Source organism: Lutra lutra, chromosome 14 (genome assembly GCF_902655055.1).
Source record: "Lutra lutra chromosome 14, mLutLut1.2, whole genome shotgun sequence".
Lineage (NCBI taxonomy): Eukaryota > Metazoa > Chordata > Mammalia > Carnivora > Mustelidae > Lutra > Lutra lutra.
Genome location: NC_062291.1, coordinates 84,925,137 through 84,939,482, shown reverse-complemented (window position 1 = coordinate 84,939,482; position 14,346 = coordinate 84,925,137). Strand labels below are relative to the sequence as shown.

Below are 14,346 nucleotides of genomic sequence, written 5' to 3'. Positions count from 1 at the left end.
TCTTGAAGGAGATTAGATTTTTTCCAAATACCCAAACTCATTCCCACAACCTAGCAGCACAGAGTATGTGCTTAATGACTGTTAGTCTCTCATACACTTACACAATTTCTGGGTCTCAGTATTCTTACCCTTCCCTGCCCTTCTTTACCGGGCCAACTCCTTGCCTTCCTTCAGGAGCCTGCCCTGATCCCTCTCCCGGCCCTATTACAGGTTATTAGGGGCCACTCCTCCATGCTTCCAGGGCATTCTGTGCATTCCATCGTAGTTCTCATCCTGTAGTGTTAGACTTGGGTGTCCGCGCATCAGGCAAGATGCGGACCAAGGCTTATTTCATTGTCCTGTTGAATCAATGCAGACTTGAATATGCATGATTTTAAAAGGATATATCAAGAAAGAAACTACGTTTTATGTTTGTTTCGTGGGGGGATATTTCTGGATTTATTCCTAGGTCATAGTGGGCCAAGGGGCGACATCACACCTGCTATTTGTCAAGAAAGACTGGCCTATGAGTGCCAATTTCGAAGACTGCCCGGCACGTGAAGGGAGGAATGGGGGGACTTGATGAGGAAGCTGGAGGTCATACGGCACCTACACTTACCAGTGAGGTATCACATATCTTTGTGGCCTCCCTTGAAAACTCAGGAGATATCCAGCATGCCTGTAATTACTAAAATCAATCCCCATCATAAACAGACGAGTTCCCATCCCTTTAAATAGACACAGTACAGCTCTTAGGAATGCCTTTCCCTTAAACACTGAGAATAATTACAATAAGTCAAGGACATCTCCTTTCCAAATAAATCCACAAGACTAAAAACGCGAAGCAATGTTCAGTGGTGAAGGATCTGGTGTGTTTCTTGGTGAGGAACCGCAGCCCTGGTGTATAACACAATGTAATTGGTTCTTTTGAAGTTTTTAATCACTTTCCTTGTAATCAAGAGTGATGGTGACAAGCAGGCTATCAGAACCCAGCTCCACACATCCGTGACACAGGGGACCTTCGCCAGTGCAAGCTGGCATTGGTAATTGTTTTAGAACTAAAGCACCCAACATCCTGGGGGCTCATTACAAAGATTCCTCTGGAATAGATGAGGAGGTCAGAATTTCCCATCCCCACAAATCATTTGTCGGTGGGCATGTTATCAAAATATGAGGCGGCCCCATCAAATATATTTTAAACACTGTTAATGTATTTCCACATGTCACCGTCTGACAGCTCCGCCGTCCTCAACTTTGCCCCCAGGGAAATTTACATGCATTTGAATTCACTGGGCCAACCACCGTCTCCCACACTGACAGCCCATTTAGCTCTGTGATAAGTTAATCTGTGCACGTTTGATAGATTTCTGTCTTTCACCCAAAACAGAGTTCGCAAAAATTATTTGGGCACAAAATTTCCAAAATATTTGTGCTCCAGCTTCATCACCACAGAAGTTGGAAGCCTTAGAAATGCGTGCCTCCGTAAGGCCAGCCAGGCCCAGCCGTGGGGGACCTCCCAGCCTGTCCTTCGCCTGCGCTCCACAATCCTTCGCCATTTTGTTATCAATCCTCACACATGTATTCAACGAGTCAACAAGAGAATTCATTAGCCACTGTCCCCAGACACAATAAAATTTTAAGGAATTAGATTTTCTGCCTATTTATTTCAAGCCAATGAGCTCCATGCTACCAACCCCCCCCCCCCCCCTTCTGATCATCGTGTTCGGTTTTCTGTGTCTGTCGTAACAGTTGGTCACAACATGGGTGGCTTGAAACAAGAGGAGATTATTCTCTCACAGGTCTGGAGCTCAGAAGTCCAAAATCAAGGTGTCAGCAATGTTGGTTCCTTTTGGGGGTTCAAAGGGAAAAAGTGTCCCCCTCCTGTCTCCTGGCTTCTAGGGATTGCTAGCAACCTCATGCACTCCTTGGCTGTGGCAGCAGCTCTCCAAGCTCTGCCTGTCTTCCATGGTGTCTGTCCCTCTCTCTCTCTCTTTCACTTTTAGTCAATTTCCCCTCCTCCTTTTCTCCAGTGGCAAACACACTGACAATTCTCGAAGGTGATGGGGAGCCAGAGGTCCCCAGGGACCATCTGCTTGAGCACCTGTAGCCTATCCCTCCCTGCGCTCTAGGCAGATGTGCCCACGTGGCTTCCGCACAGTGCAGCTGGGGGGCTGTGGGTGTAGACCAAGTGGTAAGCGCACAGCCTATCAGGAACTTGGGGTCCAGGCTCTCCCGTAGAGGAGGCATGAACACTTGAGCGAATCCACTAACCTTCAGGGGACCCTGAAATGTCAAAAACGAGCCACTCAAATCTAGACCTGGGATATTGGTAGCAGGGGGCTTGGTGCGGGAGAAGAGGGTGTGCAGTGATCCTGCTGACCAGTGGGAAAAATAAAACACAAGGAGAGAGCAGGTGCGTTGACTGCCCGGCTGAGTATGCTTTGAACTGGTGGTCCTGCCTTCAGAGGCAGACCACCCATCAGGATAGCATGACTGTAGGGGTTTTGGCTGATGACATCCATCTTGGTGGCTGCAGCAGAGGGTACAAGGCAAGCGAGCTTGAACCAGGTGCGGAACTTCCCCTTGCTGCTGGATGGAGAGAAAGGAGGCAAAGAAACTGTCAGTGTACATGGGTCAACTGAAGTTTTCATCAGATGATCTGCTCCAGACCGCGCCTTCAGGAGAGAGGAGAGAAAAGGAAGGAGAGGCACCCATAGCGGGGAGCCATTCTTCCCTTCAGGTTTGGGGGTTCACGCCACCCTGCCCCACCCCAAGCCAGCCCGTCAGAGAAGGTTCTGGCCTCTGGACATCCATGCTGCCATCATTCCCTCTGCCTGGGATGGTTGGCCTCCCTTCCTGCCAGACCTCTGAAGCGTTTGCTTAAAGCCTCAATCACACATCTTTCCTGTCAAGACCCCTGATGGGAGTGCTGCAGTCCTGCCACCACCACTCCGCCCCCGCAACCGTCTGTGTGTCATGCATGTTCCTGGTGAGCTTGAAGCCTCCAAGCATAGCATCATCCCCTCATGTGCTGCTCACTGCCTGCCTGCCGCATTTAGCATGGCCCCTGACATACAGGAGGTACTCAATAAATGTCTATCAGGTTGAAATTGTAGTCTACCTTCGCAGTACCTGATACCCTTAGGAAGATATAAACACAGATTTGTTAAATGTTTGAATGCTCAAGATGAGAGAAGGGGGCCCTGACGCACCACAGCTCCTGGGGCCCCATTGAACCTCCACTGGTAGCGAAGTGGCCAACTGGGAACTGGTTACGGGCACTGTTGGTTTATTCGGGAAGCCACTTCTGGCAGAGCAGCTGCCCTGAGCTCACGGGCACCCAGAAAGAAACACTGGCAGCCAATTAGAGGAGGGGGATGGCCCCTAGACACCCACGACAGCCTCTTTTGGATGCCTGATGCCTGATCCAGATGTGCAAAGCTGGACGGCAGCCCAAGAAATTAGTGCACGCAAAGAAGCCTCCAGAACTTGGGTATCGTCCCTCGAAATAAAAATAAGGTTGGCAGATTTAAAAGAGCAAACAACAAAAATATCGGATACCCAGTTCCATTTGAGCCCTTTAGATAAGCAATGAGCAATTTTTAGTCTCGGTTTGTCCCATGCAATGTTTGGGACCTGTTTAAACTGACATGTTTATACTAAAAATTACTCATTTTTCTGAAGTTCAAATTTACCTTGGTGTCCTGTGTTTTATCTGGCAATGGAACATCCATACGGTTCCACCCACATCCACACCATGCCTCTCCTCCCGCCACAGAGGTCCCGTGAGGACGGAGGCCTGGAAGGAACCCTGGTCACAGCACGGAGGCCTGGGTCCATGAGGAACACTGGCCCCAGGTGCAAAAGATCTTGTGGGTGCTGGAGTAATCTCCCCGGGGAGCATCAGCAGGGGGTAACCAAAGCACCAGTGGTTTTGTATCCTAACGACTAGAAAGCATCTAAGTATGAATCCATAATGTTACCTGCAGAGAACAGCCAAAATTGTACTGCTGAACTAGGATATACTCAAGGACAAACATCTGCACGGAATCCGGGTGTGCAAATTCAGGGGTAATCTCCACTCCAGCTCGCGTCCTGAGCCCTTTCCCAGGCTCTGCCTCGGAAGGATGCCGTTCATGGGGCCGCTGCCTGTACCCCTATGTGGAAGGCACAGCCTCTTAGCTGTTTGCCCCCAACCGAGTCACCTGCAGGGCCCCATGAGGGACAAATCACAAGAAGGCATCAAAGGCGGTGTGCACCTTCCAAACGGGGACGATGCCCACTTTAAACAGGGCAATGCGGATCCCCTGGGAGGTTTTGTTTTTTGGAAAGAAGCCAGAAATCTATATTGAATTGGTGAGCGCCCTTGACATCTAATGTTAATAAAGATTGCAACATTCTTTCACACAGTACCGATCCGTCCACGGCGGAATATGGCCACGGGTCCATCTATCCTTGGCTGCCAATTCTCTTGACCGGAAGCATCTTTCGGGACAGGGTCTGGCTCCCTGTCTTCCTTCAGCCCAGGCCTCAGCCCGCACCAGCCACCCCCCGAGCGCCGCCAAGCTCCAGCCTCTCGATGACTTCACCTTCTCACTCTCACCTCCCTTCCCGGGATGCCAGGAGCCAACAGGCAGCTGTGACGTGACAAATCGCCTCCCAGCCCTCCGTAAATGCTGGCGTATATACGGGGCGCACAGCGCTGGGGAGGACAAATGCATCCTGGATGCCGATCTGTCAGCACAGACCTCTGAACCACAGCCTTGCCGGCTCACGCCGTGCACACCTGCGGCTTGTTGTCAGTGTGGAAATGAGAAATTCGGAGGCAATTGAACACCCCGTGAATTCACATCCCCGACCCGCACCAAGGTATTTAGCACAGGTGTTTTTGTAATTGTGATGCATGAGGACGCTTCCCAGTGTTCAGCGGCCCTCGACACTCACACCTCCACCTGCTGGGGGGCGGCTGGCGGGCAGGGTTGGGCCCACGTGGCACTGCGACTCGCAGGTTTGCCCGCAGAGCTCGGATGCCCCCAGTGCATGTGCTCGCTCCTATTTCACCTCTGGGGATCCTTGTCAGCCAAAGAGCACTTACATGTCTGCTCAGCCCTCTCCTGGCCTCGCTCCCTTTCCGATTACACAGGGTTTGCGAGGGGCTTGCTGGAAATGCCATGGCAGACAAGGGAGGCGGGAGAAAAATGAGGAGCGTGAGAAACGGGGGAGGCTTTAAAGGAGGTCAGTCAAGTGAGCTGTCAACTGGCGACCAGGGCCCCGAGGTGGGGAGTTCAAAGTCACGTGGCAGCCCGAGCCTTAGGCGGGTGCACCAGGGACCAGGAGCCCCGACATAAACGGATGGGACTGGGGGCCTGCGCAGCCGAGACTGGAGCGGAGGAGGCACAGAGGGAAGGGTGAGAATCCCCGGGTCTCTGGGGCGCCACCAGCAGGGGTCCGAGGCCTCCAGACCCGCAAGTCGCAGCAGCGCAGGTGGAGCGCTCGGGCAGAGCCGGCGGCGGGGCCGGAACCGCGCGGCGCACCTCCTCCAGGTACCAACCGTGCCTCCGCGTGTGTCAATTATTTCTCCATAAAACTGGGCGCGGAGGGGGAAAAGGTGGCTCAGAGCATCCCATCGGCCTGCCCTTTCCATCGACTGGACCCCTGTCAGCCGAGAGGCAGAGTGGAGGCGTCCAAACACAAGCCCGCTGCGGCCCGCGCACCGGGGCCACCACTGCCCGCGAGCATCCGGGAAGAGCGCCCGGGTCTGCGCCATGGTCACGGTCACAGGCGCCAGTGGGGGTCGGGGGAGGTGGGCAGAACTCAGCCCGGTCCCCGTCCAGGATGCGCCCCGTGCCTTTGCGTCGGGGACAACTGCCATCCAGAATGCCTTCTGGCCCCTCCTTCATGTTTTACCTAGTTTTCAGTATTATTTCTTCATCGCGGCATAGTGAATTGTGTCCTGAGAGCCAAAGACAAACACCGGCACACACCGTCAAAGGGGACCATTTCCTAGCCACTGGAAGCTGGGAGGCCAGGAGCCACTTTCCCTAGACAGGACAGGAGTCCGGCCTGTGGGCTCTACGGGGCGCCTGGAGGGGAACCCAGGTCGGTGTCTGCTCTCCTGAAGAGAGAGCTGGGCCACCCACTGTCACCATGTTCCCATGCCAGCAATCCCTGCCACTTTGGCACTGAAGACGAGCGGGCCACTTGTGGCACACACACTTACACATGTCCACATGTCCACACACTCACACATCTTGCACACATTTGCATACTTTCACATATACACATTCCCACACATCTTGCACACATTCACACTTTCACATGCACATTCACACATACACTTACACACAATACTCACATTCACACACACACATTCCTAATTGCACACATTCTCACAGTCACACACACAAAGCTCACATTCACACAGCACACATGCATATACACAACCCTCACACACACTCACACACACATTCATAGTCACATACACACATATACACTCACACATTCACAGTCACATATACATGTACACACTCACACATACACACACTCTCACACACACTCATACACTTTCACATATGCACATACTCACATGCTCAGTCTCACACATTCTCACACCCATTCAAATTCTCACAGCATTCACACACGTATGCACGAGCAGACTCACGCTCACTCTCACGTGCATTCTCCCACAAGTGCACACACTCTATACACTCACCCACACATGCTTGCACATGCATATATGCACATCCTGACACCATCACCCCCTCTGTCTGCAGGGGCCCATCAAGCCGCCCAAGCACAGCTCTGCACTCCCCAGGGCCTGGGGTGGGTTTCCCCAGGCCCTCTAGGCCTTAGTCTGTGAAGCAGGCGTGAGGGCCCCAGCAGGAGCCCCAGCACCTCCCACAGGACCACAGCACCTGCCTCATGCTCTCCAGCCACCATGGGACCAGCAAGGAGCTCCAGGGGAAGCCTACAACTCCCAGTGTCTCACTCCCTCCCAAGCTCCATGCAATCCGTGCCCTCTCTAATACCCACCACCTGGTTCCCCCAACCTTGAACCCCCCTCCCTTCAAACCCCTCAGATTGTTTTTCAGAGTCCATAGTCTCTCATGGTTCACCTCCCCTTCCAATTTCCCCCAACTCCCTTCTCCTCTCCATCTCCCCTTGTCCTCCATGCTATTTGTTATGCTCCACAAATAAGTGAAACCATATGATAATTGACTCTCTCTGCTTGACTTATTTCACTCAGCATAATCTCTTCCAGTCCCGTCCATGTTGCTACAAAAGTTGGGTATTCATCCTTTCTGATGGAGGCATCATACTCCATAGTGTATATGGACCACATCTTCCTTATCCATTCATCCGTTGAAGGGCATCTTGGTTCTTTCCACAGTTTGGTGACCGTGGCCATTGCTGCTATAAACATTGGGGTACAGATGGCCCTTCTTTTCACTACATCTGTATCTTTGGAGTAAATACCCAGTAGTGCAATTGCAGGGTCATAGGGAAGCTCTATTTTTAATTTCTTGAGGAATCTCCACACTGTTCTCCAAAGTGGCTGCACCAACTTGCATTCCCACCAACAGTGTAAGAGGGTTCCCCTTTCTCCACATCCTCTCCAACACATGTTGTTTCCTGTCTTGCTAATTTTGGCCATTCTAACTGGTGTAACGTGATATCTCAATGTGGTTTTAATTTGAATCTCCCTGATGGCTAGTGGTGATGAACATTTTTTCATGTGTCTGATAGCCATTTGTATGTCTTCATTAGAGAAGTGTCTGTTCATATCTTCTGCCCATTTTTTGATATGATTATCTGTTTTGTGTGTGTTGAGTTTGAGGAGTTCTTTATAGATCCTGGATATCAACCTTTTGTCTGTACTGTCATTTGCAAATATCTTCTCCCATTCCGTGGGCTGCCTCTTTGTTTTGTTGACTGTTTCTTTTGCTGTGCAGAAGCTTTTGATCTTGATGAAGTCCCAAAAGTTTATTTTCGCTTTTGTTTCCTTTGCCTTTGGAGACATATCTTGAAAGAAGTTGCTGTGGCTGATATTGAAGAGGTTACTGCCTATGTTCTCCTCTAGGATTCAGATGGATTCCTGTCTCACGTTGAGGTCTTTTATCCATTTTGAGTTTATCTTTGTGTACAGTGTAAGAGAACGGTCGAGTTTCATTCTTCTACATACAGCTGTACAGTTTTCCCAGCACCATTTATTGAAGAGACTGTCTTTTTTCCACTGTATATTTTTTCCTGTTTTGTCGAAGATTATTTGACCATAGAGTTGAGGGTCCATATCTGGGCTCTCTACTCTGTTCCACTGGTCTATGTGTCTGTTTTTATGCCAGTTCCATGCTGTCTTGGTGATCACAGCTTTGTAGTAAAGCTTGAGATCAGTAACGTGATGCCCCCAGTTTTATTTTTGTTTTTCAACATTTCCTTAGCGATTCGGGGTCTCTTCTGATTCCATACAAATTTTTGGATTATTTGCTCCAGCTCTTTGAAGTAGAAACAATCATCAGAAGTTATCAACTTTTATATGCCAATAAGCTAAGCAACCTAGATGAAATGGATGCATTCCTGGAAAACTGTAAACTCCCAAAATTGAACCAGGAAGAAACTGACAACCTGAATAGACCAATATCTAGTAAGGAGATTGAAGCAGTGATCAAAAACCTCCCAAAAAACAAGAGCCCAGGACCTGATAGATTCCCTGGGGAATTCTACCAAACTTTCAAAGAAGAAATAACACCTATTCTCCTGAAGCTGTTTCAAAAAATTGAAGCAGAAGGAAAACTTCCAGACTCTTTCTATGAAGCCAGCATTACCCTGATCCCAAAACCAGGCAAAGACCCACCCAAAAAGGAGAATTTCAGACCAATATCACTGATGAATATGGATGCTAAGATTCTCAACAAGATCCTAGCAAACAGGATCCAACAACACATTAAAAAGATTATCCACCATGACCAGGTGGAATTCATTCCTGGGCTACACGGATGGTTCAACATTCGCAAATCAATCAATGTGATAGAACAAATTAATATGAGAAGAGAGAAGAACCACATGGGCCTCTCAATTAATGCAGAAAAAGCATTTGACAAAATCCAGGATCCGTTCCTGATTAAAATGCTTCAAAGTATAGGGATAGAGGGAACATTCCTGAACTTCATCAAATCTATCTATGAAAGACCCACAGCAAATATCATCCTCAATGGGAAAAAGCTTGCAGCCTTCCCGTTGAGATCAGGAACACAACAAGGATGCCCAGTCTCACCACTCTTGTTCAACATAGTATTAGAAGTCCTAGCAACAGAAATCAGACAACAACAACAAACAAACAGCAATCAGAGAAATAAAAGGTATCCAAATTGGCAATGAAGAAGTCAAACTCTCTCTCTTCACAGATGACGTGATTCTTTATATGGAAAAACCAAAAGACTCCACCCCCAAATTACTAGAACTCATACAGCAATTCAGTAACGTGGCAGGATACAAAATCAATGTACAGAAATCAGTGGCTTTCTTATACACTAACAATGAAAATACAGAAAGGGAAATTAGAGATTCAATTCCATTTACTATAGCACCAAGAACCATAAGATACCTGGGAACAAACCTAACCAAAGAGGTAAAGGATCTGTACTCAAGGAACTACAGAACACTCATGAAAGAAGTTGAAGAAGATACAAGAAGATGGAAGACCATTCCATGCTCTTGGATCGGAAGAATAAACATTGTTAAAATGTCTATACTGCCTAGAGCAATCTATACTTTTAATGCCATTCCGATCAAAATTCAATGGGTATTTTTCCAAGGTGATTTTCAACTTAGTCTGAGAACTGCCCAAAAGAACAGCTGGTGCTCCAAAGGGGCAACTCCCCACCTCCCACCCCTCTTGCTCCAGAGCCCATCACATACATTTAATCCTATCTTGGCCCAAAGCTGCCCTGCAGGTTCTCTGCGATCCTACATCCAGGCATTTGGTGCATCCCTAAAGAGCCTTCCCACTGCCTCAGATCAGGGTGACTTTCTGGGGAGGGGGAGAAGAGGGGGAGAGGAAGGGGAGGGGTCCCATCCAAGGAGGGATTCATTCAGTTTTCTGGTGGTTGATATGTAACAAGTTCCTTACTTCTATTACTTTTAAAATATGATTACATTGGCTTCTCTAATGAAATATCCCCTCCATCTATAAATATCTCTTTTGGATTTATTTTTTTTTATTTTCAATACTTATTTCTCATTTTTTATGTCTTTTCAAATTAGTTTGAACTGCTGTGCTATATTGAAGAATACGTTTAGCACATCTTTGGAAGCCAAACTGGCAGAACATACTTGCTCTCTACCATATTGTATCTCTCTGAACCCCAAATTCACATGTTGAAGCCCTCACCCCCAGTGGAATGGCATTTTGGGGTGGGGTCTTTGGGAGGTAGCTGGTTTGGGTGAGGTCATGGGGTTGGAAACTTCATGACGGGATCATGAGGATGAAACTTTCATGAGGGGGTCATGATGGGCCCTAATAAGAGGAGACCCCAGAGAGCTTGTCGGAGCTCCCATCCCTGTGAGGATTCCATGTGAGGGTGGCTGTCCACAGGCCAGAAGGAGGTCTCTCACCAGACACTGAAAATGCCAGCACTCTGCTCTTGACCTTCTAGGCAGAACTGTGAGTGATGCATGTCTGCTGTTGAGCCCCCTCCCCCACGTCTGCGGCATTTTGTTATGGTGCTTGTGCTAAGACAGGGCTCTAAAGCATAAAAACTAGAACTGATCCTTCATAAATTTTAAGAAAAGATTGTAGGCTAATTGGAGGGTTATCCTCCCACTCCATGGTAGAAGATGAGGGACACACAAAGACACATGGAACATTCCCTTCTCTGAACTCAGCAATCTGAACAGCCCCACATGAAGCAGGGAAAGACAGACTCATCCCAACACACACCTCCCTCTCCTTCTGCCACCAGGGCTGGGATTGACCCCAAAAAGGCTTGTCTGGACGTGAGCCTCCAGACCCAAAGCCAGATGGCATCCAACAGGGAAATGATCCCACGATGTTGAGCTGAGCAAAGCCTAGAGCTCCTGCCCCGCAACTCTCACCCCTGCCCAGTTCCTTGCCCCCCATATGCAGGGACCACTGCTGCAAACCTGGAAAGAGAGAGATGAGCAGAGAAGCCCCTAAAAGCCATTATTATCATGTATTCTCCCTCTCATTTCTAATTTGGTTTATACGGACTTTCTGTTCTTCCTTTCAGATTTGCCAGTGATGTGTAAGTGCTACTGGTCTTGCCCTTATTTTCAAAGCACTAGCTCTTGGATGCATTTCATATTTCTATAATTTCTGGGTTTGTTTTTTTTTTTTTGCCTCCTAAGGAATGGAGCCTCTGAAACCTTATGTTCTTTGAAGTTCATTTAGATTTTCTTCGGGGCTTTGTTTAGTGTCCATGTGCTTTTGTATTTGAATCAAAGGATAATATTTTAATTGGAAGATTTTATCGTTTTTATTTATAGCCTCCCTTGTTCCAAAAAATCTTTCACAGAGATGAGTAATTTCTGCTTCGGCAAGAGAGTCTTGCATATGCTTGTTTGCCTTTTTTTTTTTTTTTTTAATATACTAACAACATTTCCCTGCCCTCATTTTATTTGTGTTTCCTGCTACTAGTGAATTAATGTCTCTCCTTATAATTGCGGGTTTTTAAAATATTATCCAACCATCCCCATTGCTACTTTTTAACAGATCTTATTTAAAATGCCTGGGTGCTATATTATTTGACCCTATACAAAAAGCTTAATTAATGTCATATATTCATTAATCATCATATTTTTATCAAAATCAACTAACCTTTTATCTAATGTTTTAAATTAAGTGTGCCTTATCTGTTTTCCTCCCATTTTTAATCCTCCCTCTTTGTGTCAATGGATGTCTAGAAAGCAACATCTTGTACAGTTTAGTTTGTCATCAACTGGAGACATGACTTCTTTGGTAGGTGATTTTGAACTTGGGGTCACTGTATCATCGTGAAATTGGTTGCTATCATCATTTAGAGATGCTTCATCACTGATGGTTTCTGATGCATTGACTACACTCTCTCAGGATCGAACATGTAAAAATTATTTGAAAGGTAACAACGTTCCATTCTTGACACTATTGCTTTCTTCAGATGTCATACATACGTTTTCAACCACTTAACTTCTGTCGGACTTGTCAGCATCACACCCACACGTGGTCCTTCTGACTTCTCTGACGGGGGACGAGGGGCAGTGTTCTCCACCTTCTTTGCGTGCACCTGCTCTTGCAGAACAAAAGTCCTGGTCTGAGACCTGAAATTCTAGCAGAGGAAGATAGACTCTACAGAAGATAGCAAATCGCCGGGAGTACCATGGAGAAAGGCAAAGCAGAAGCAGAGGACCCCTTTCTGCTATAGCTATTTCGAAAGCCAGCGGGTCAAGCCTGCATTTGAACTAAGACTGTAATGGAGAAAGGGAATAAGCCATGCAGAGAACTGGCATGGAGAGAGTCAGGCAGAAGGAGTGGCCAGGGCAAAGGCCCTGGGGCACATGTGGCTTGTTAAGGATCAACAAGGAAGTGGTAGGGCTGGAGCAGGGAGAGGGGAGTTGGCAAAGCCAGTGAGGTTGGGCCATGGGGTGGAGCCTGGCGATATTTCAAAGCAGGACCAACAATGGACTAATGCAGAGGATGGGAGGGGAGAGAAAGAAGGAAGTAGAGGTCATTGAGTTCTCTTCCATTGGTCCAGACATCAACAGCAGGTTACAGATCTGGATAACCCCACCAACCCCTCGTGTTCCTACCTATTCTTCTCTATCCACAACTGCACGTCCCCCATCGATATGTTCCTCTTTTAAATCGGAAGTTAGTTTCACTGGTCTGCAAAGGTGTTTTCTCAAAATTATACTTTAAGTCAAGAATTCTTTATTTCAGGTACATAAAAGCCTTCCCGTGAGCTCAGAAGAAAAGGCATGTTCTGGAAAGGCAAGCTCTGGAAAGGGCAAGGTCTTTCAGGTTCTTTCTGTTGTTCCCTTGTGAGACTGGTAGGCTGATTTATGTTATGGACCGAACTGTGTCCCCAGAATTCGTCTTTTGAAGCCCTCATCCTGGCACCTCAATGTGTTTCTGTATTTGGACACAGTGGGCCCTGATCCAGTTTGACTGGTGTCCTCATAAGGAGAGAAAGTATGGACACACGGACAACAGGAAAGTGTGTGCACAGAGGGAAAGCCCTCAGCAGGCCACAGGAGAAACCAAGCCCATGGACACCTTGATCTTGGACTCCCAGCCTCCAGAACTGCCACAGAATAAATTTCCACCATTATGCCACCATTCTGTCATGGCTGCCCTAGCCAACTCCTCTAGCTTCCATCATTTTCTCTCTCTCTCTCTCTCTTTTTTAAAGATTTTCTTTATTGATTTGAGAGAGCAGGAGAGAACGAGCAGGAGCAAGGGGAGCTGCACCAGGAGAGGGAGAAGCAGGCCCCCAGCTGAGAAGGGAGCTCAGTCCCAGGACCCTGAGATCATGACCTGAGCCAAAGGCAGAGGCTTCGCCCAGAGCCATCCAGGCGCCCCAGCGTCCACCCTTCTTTAAGAATCACCAAACTTTTATTGCACTCTCTTCCTGCTTTGTTGCCGGTAGAAGCTTGAAGTTTGATTTTTACTTCCTCTGAAGGGAATTCCATTTTTCTGTCAAGGAGCTTAGAAAAATCCTTTTATTTTTTTCCTGGCAAATTAAGAGTGTCTTAATTTGTCTTGTTACTGATGCCAAGGGGAACAAACATGGCCCCTCTTTCTTTCAAGAAGCTCGGGGTCTAGCAGAGTGGGACAGGGAGACATCGTGGAATTTGACCCCTGCAACCATCACAGACGAGGGTTGAGGCATGCGGGGGTGGTGCAGGGAGGGGACCAGCGGGAGACCCAACGAACTCCAGTGAGATTACAGGGAGACTCAGCAGGAAGCATCATGATCTTTGGACATATAAATGGGTTCACCTGGTGCATGTGAGAGAGTGGGGTGAGCCTAGAGCGGGTTTTCCAAGAAGACGGAACGTTTGCAAAAGCTCAGAGGTTTGAAACCTCAGCAAACAAGGTTTGGTCTAGCCAGAATCCCTGAGCATGGGGGAACATGGGCCTGGCTAGGGGGTTGGATCACATTGGAAGTGGAGTAGTATGGTGATCAAATTTGCATTTCAAACACGATGACAGGCCATGGGATAAGCCAAGGGCTGCAGACAGAGAAAGGAGTCAGTGAGGACGTTTTCTTGGTAGACCAGCAGCCAAATTCAGCCGGCTTAAACATCCAAAGAAACATAGTCCTTCCGGTAGGGACAGGCCTGGTGCAGGCAAGCTGTTCCCAGGCTCCCCTC

At 48.1% G+C, this 14,346-nt stretch overlaps 1 long non-coding RNA gene across 7 annotated transcripts in view; it reads right to left on the bottom strand.

Moving 5' to 3' along the window:
* LOC125085205 (uncharacterized) overlaps positions 1-14,346 on the bottom strand; it is a 47,040-nt gene that overhangs the window by 7,984 nt on the left and 24,710 nt on the right. For 4 of the 7 annotated variants that reach the window (XR_007122811.1, XR_007122806.1, XR_007122808.1 and 1 more), the window contains 2 exons: positions 12,145-12,257; positions 906-2,565 (listed from right to left, as the gene is read on the bottom strand). This is a non-coding gene — a long non-coding RNA (uncharacterized LOC125085205). Of the gene's footprint in view, positions 1-905; positions 2,569-12,144; positions 12,258-14,346 lie in introns of those variants that run through there. The other 3 variants (XR_007122807.1, XR_007122810.1, XR_007122812.1) reach the window with 3 other exon arrangements.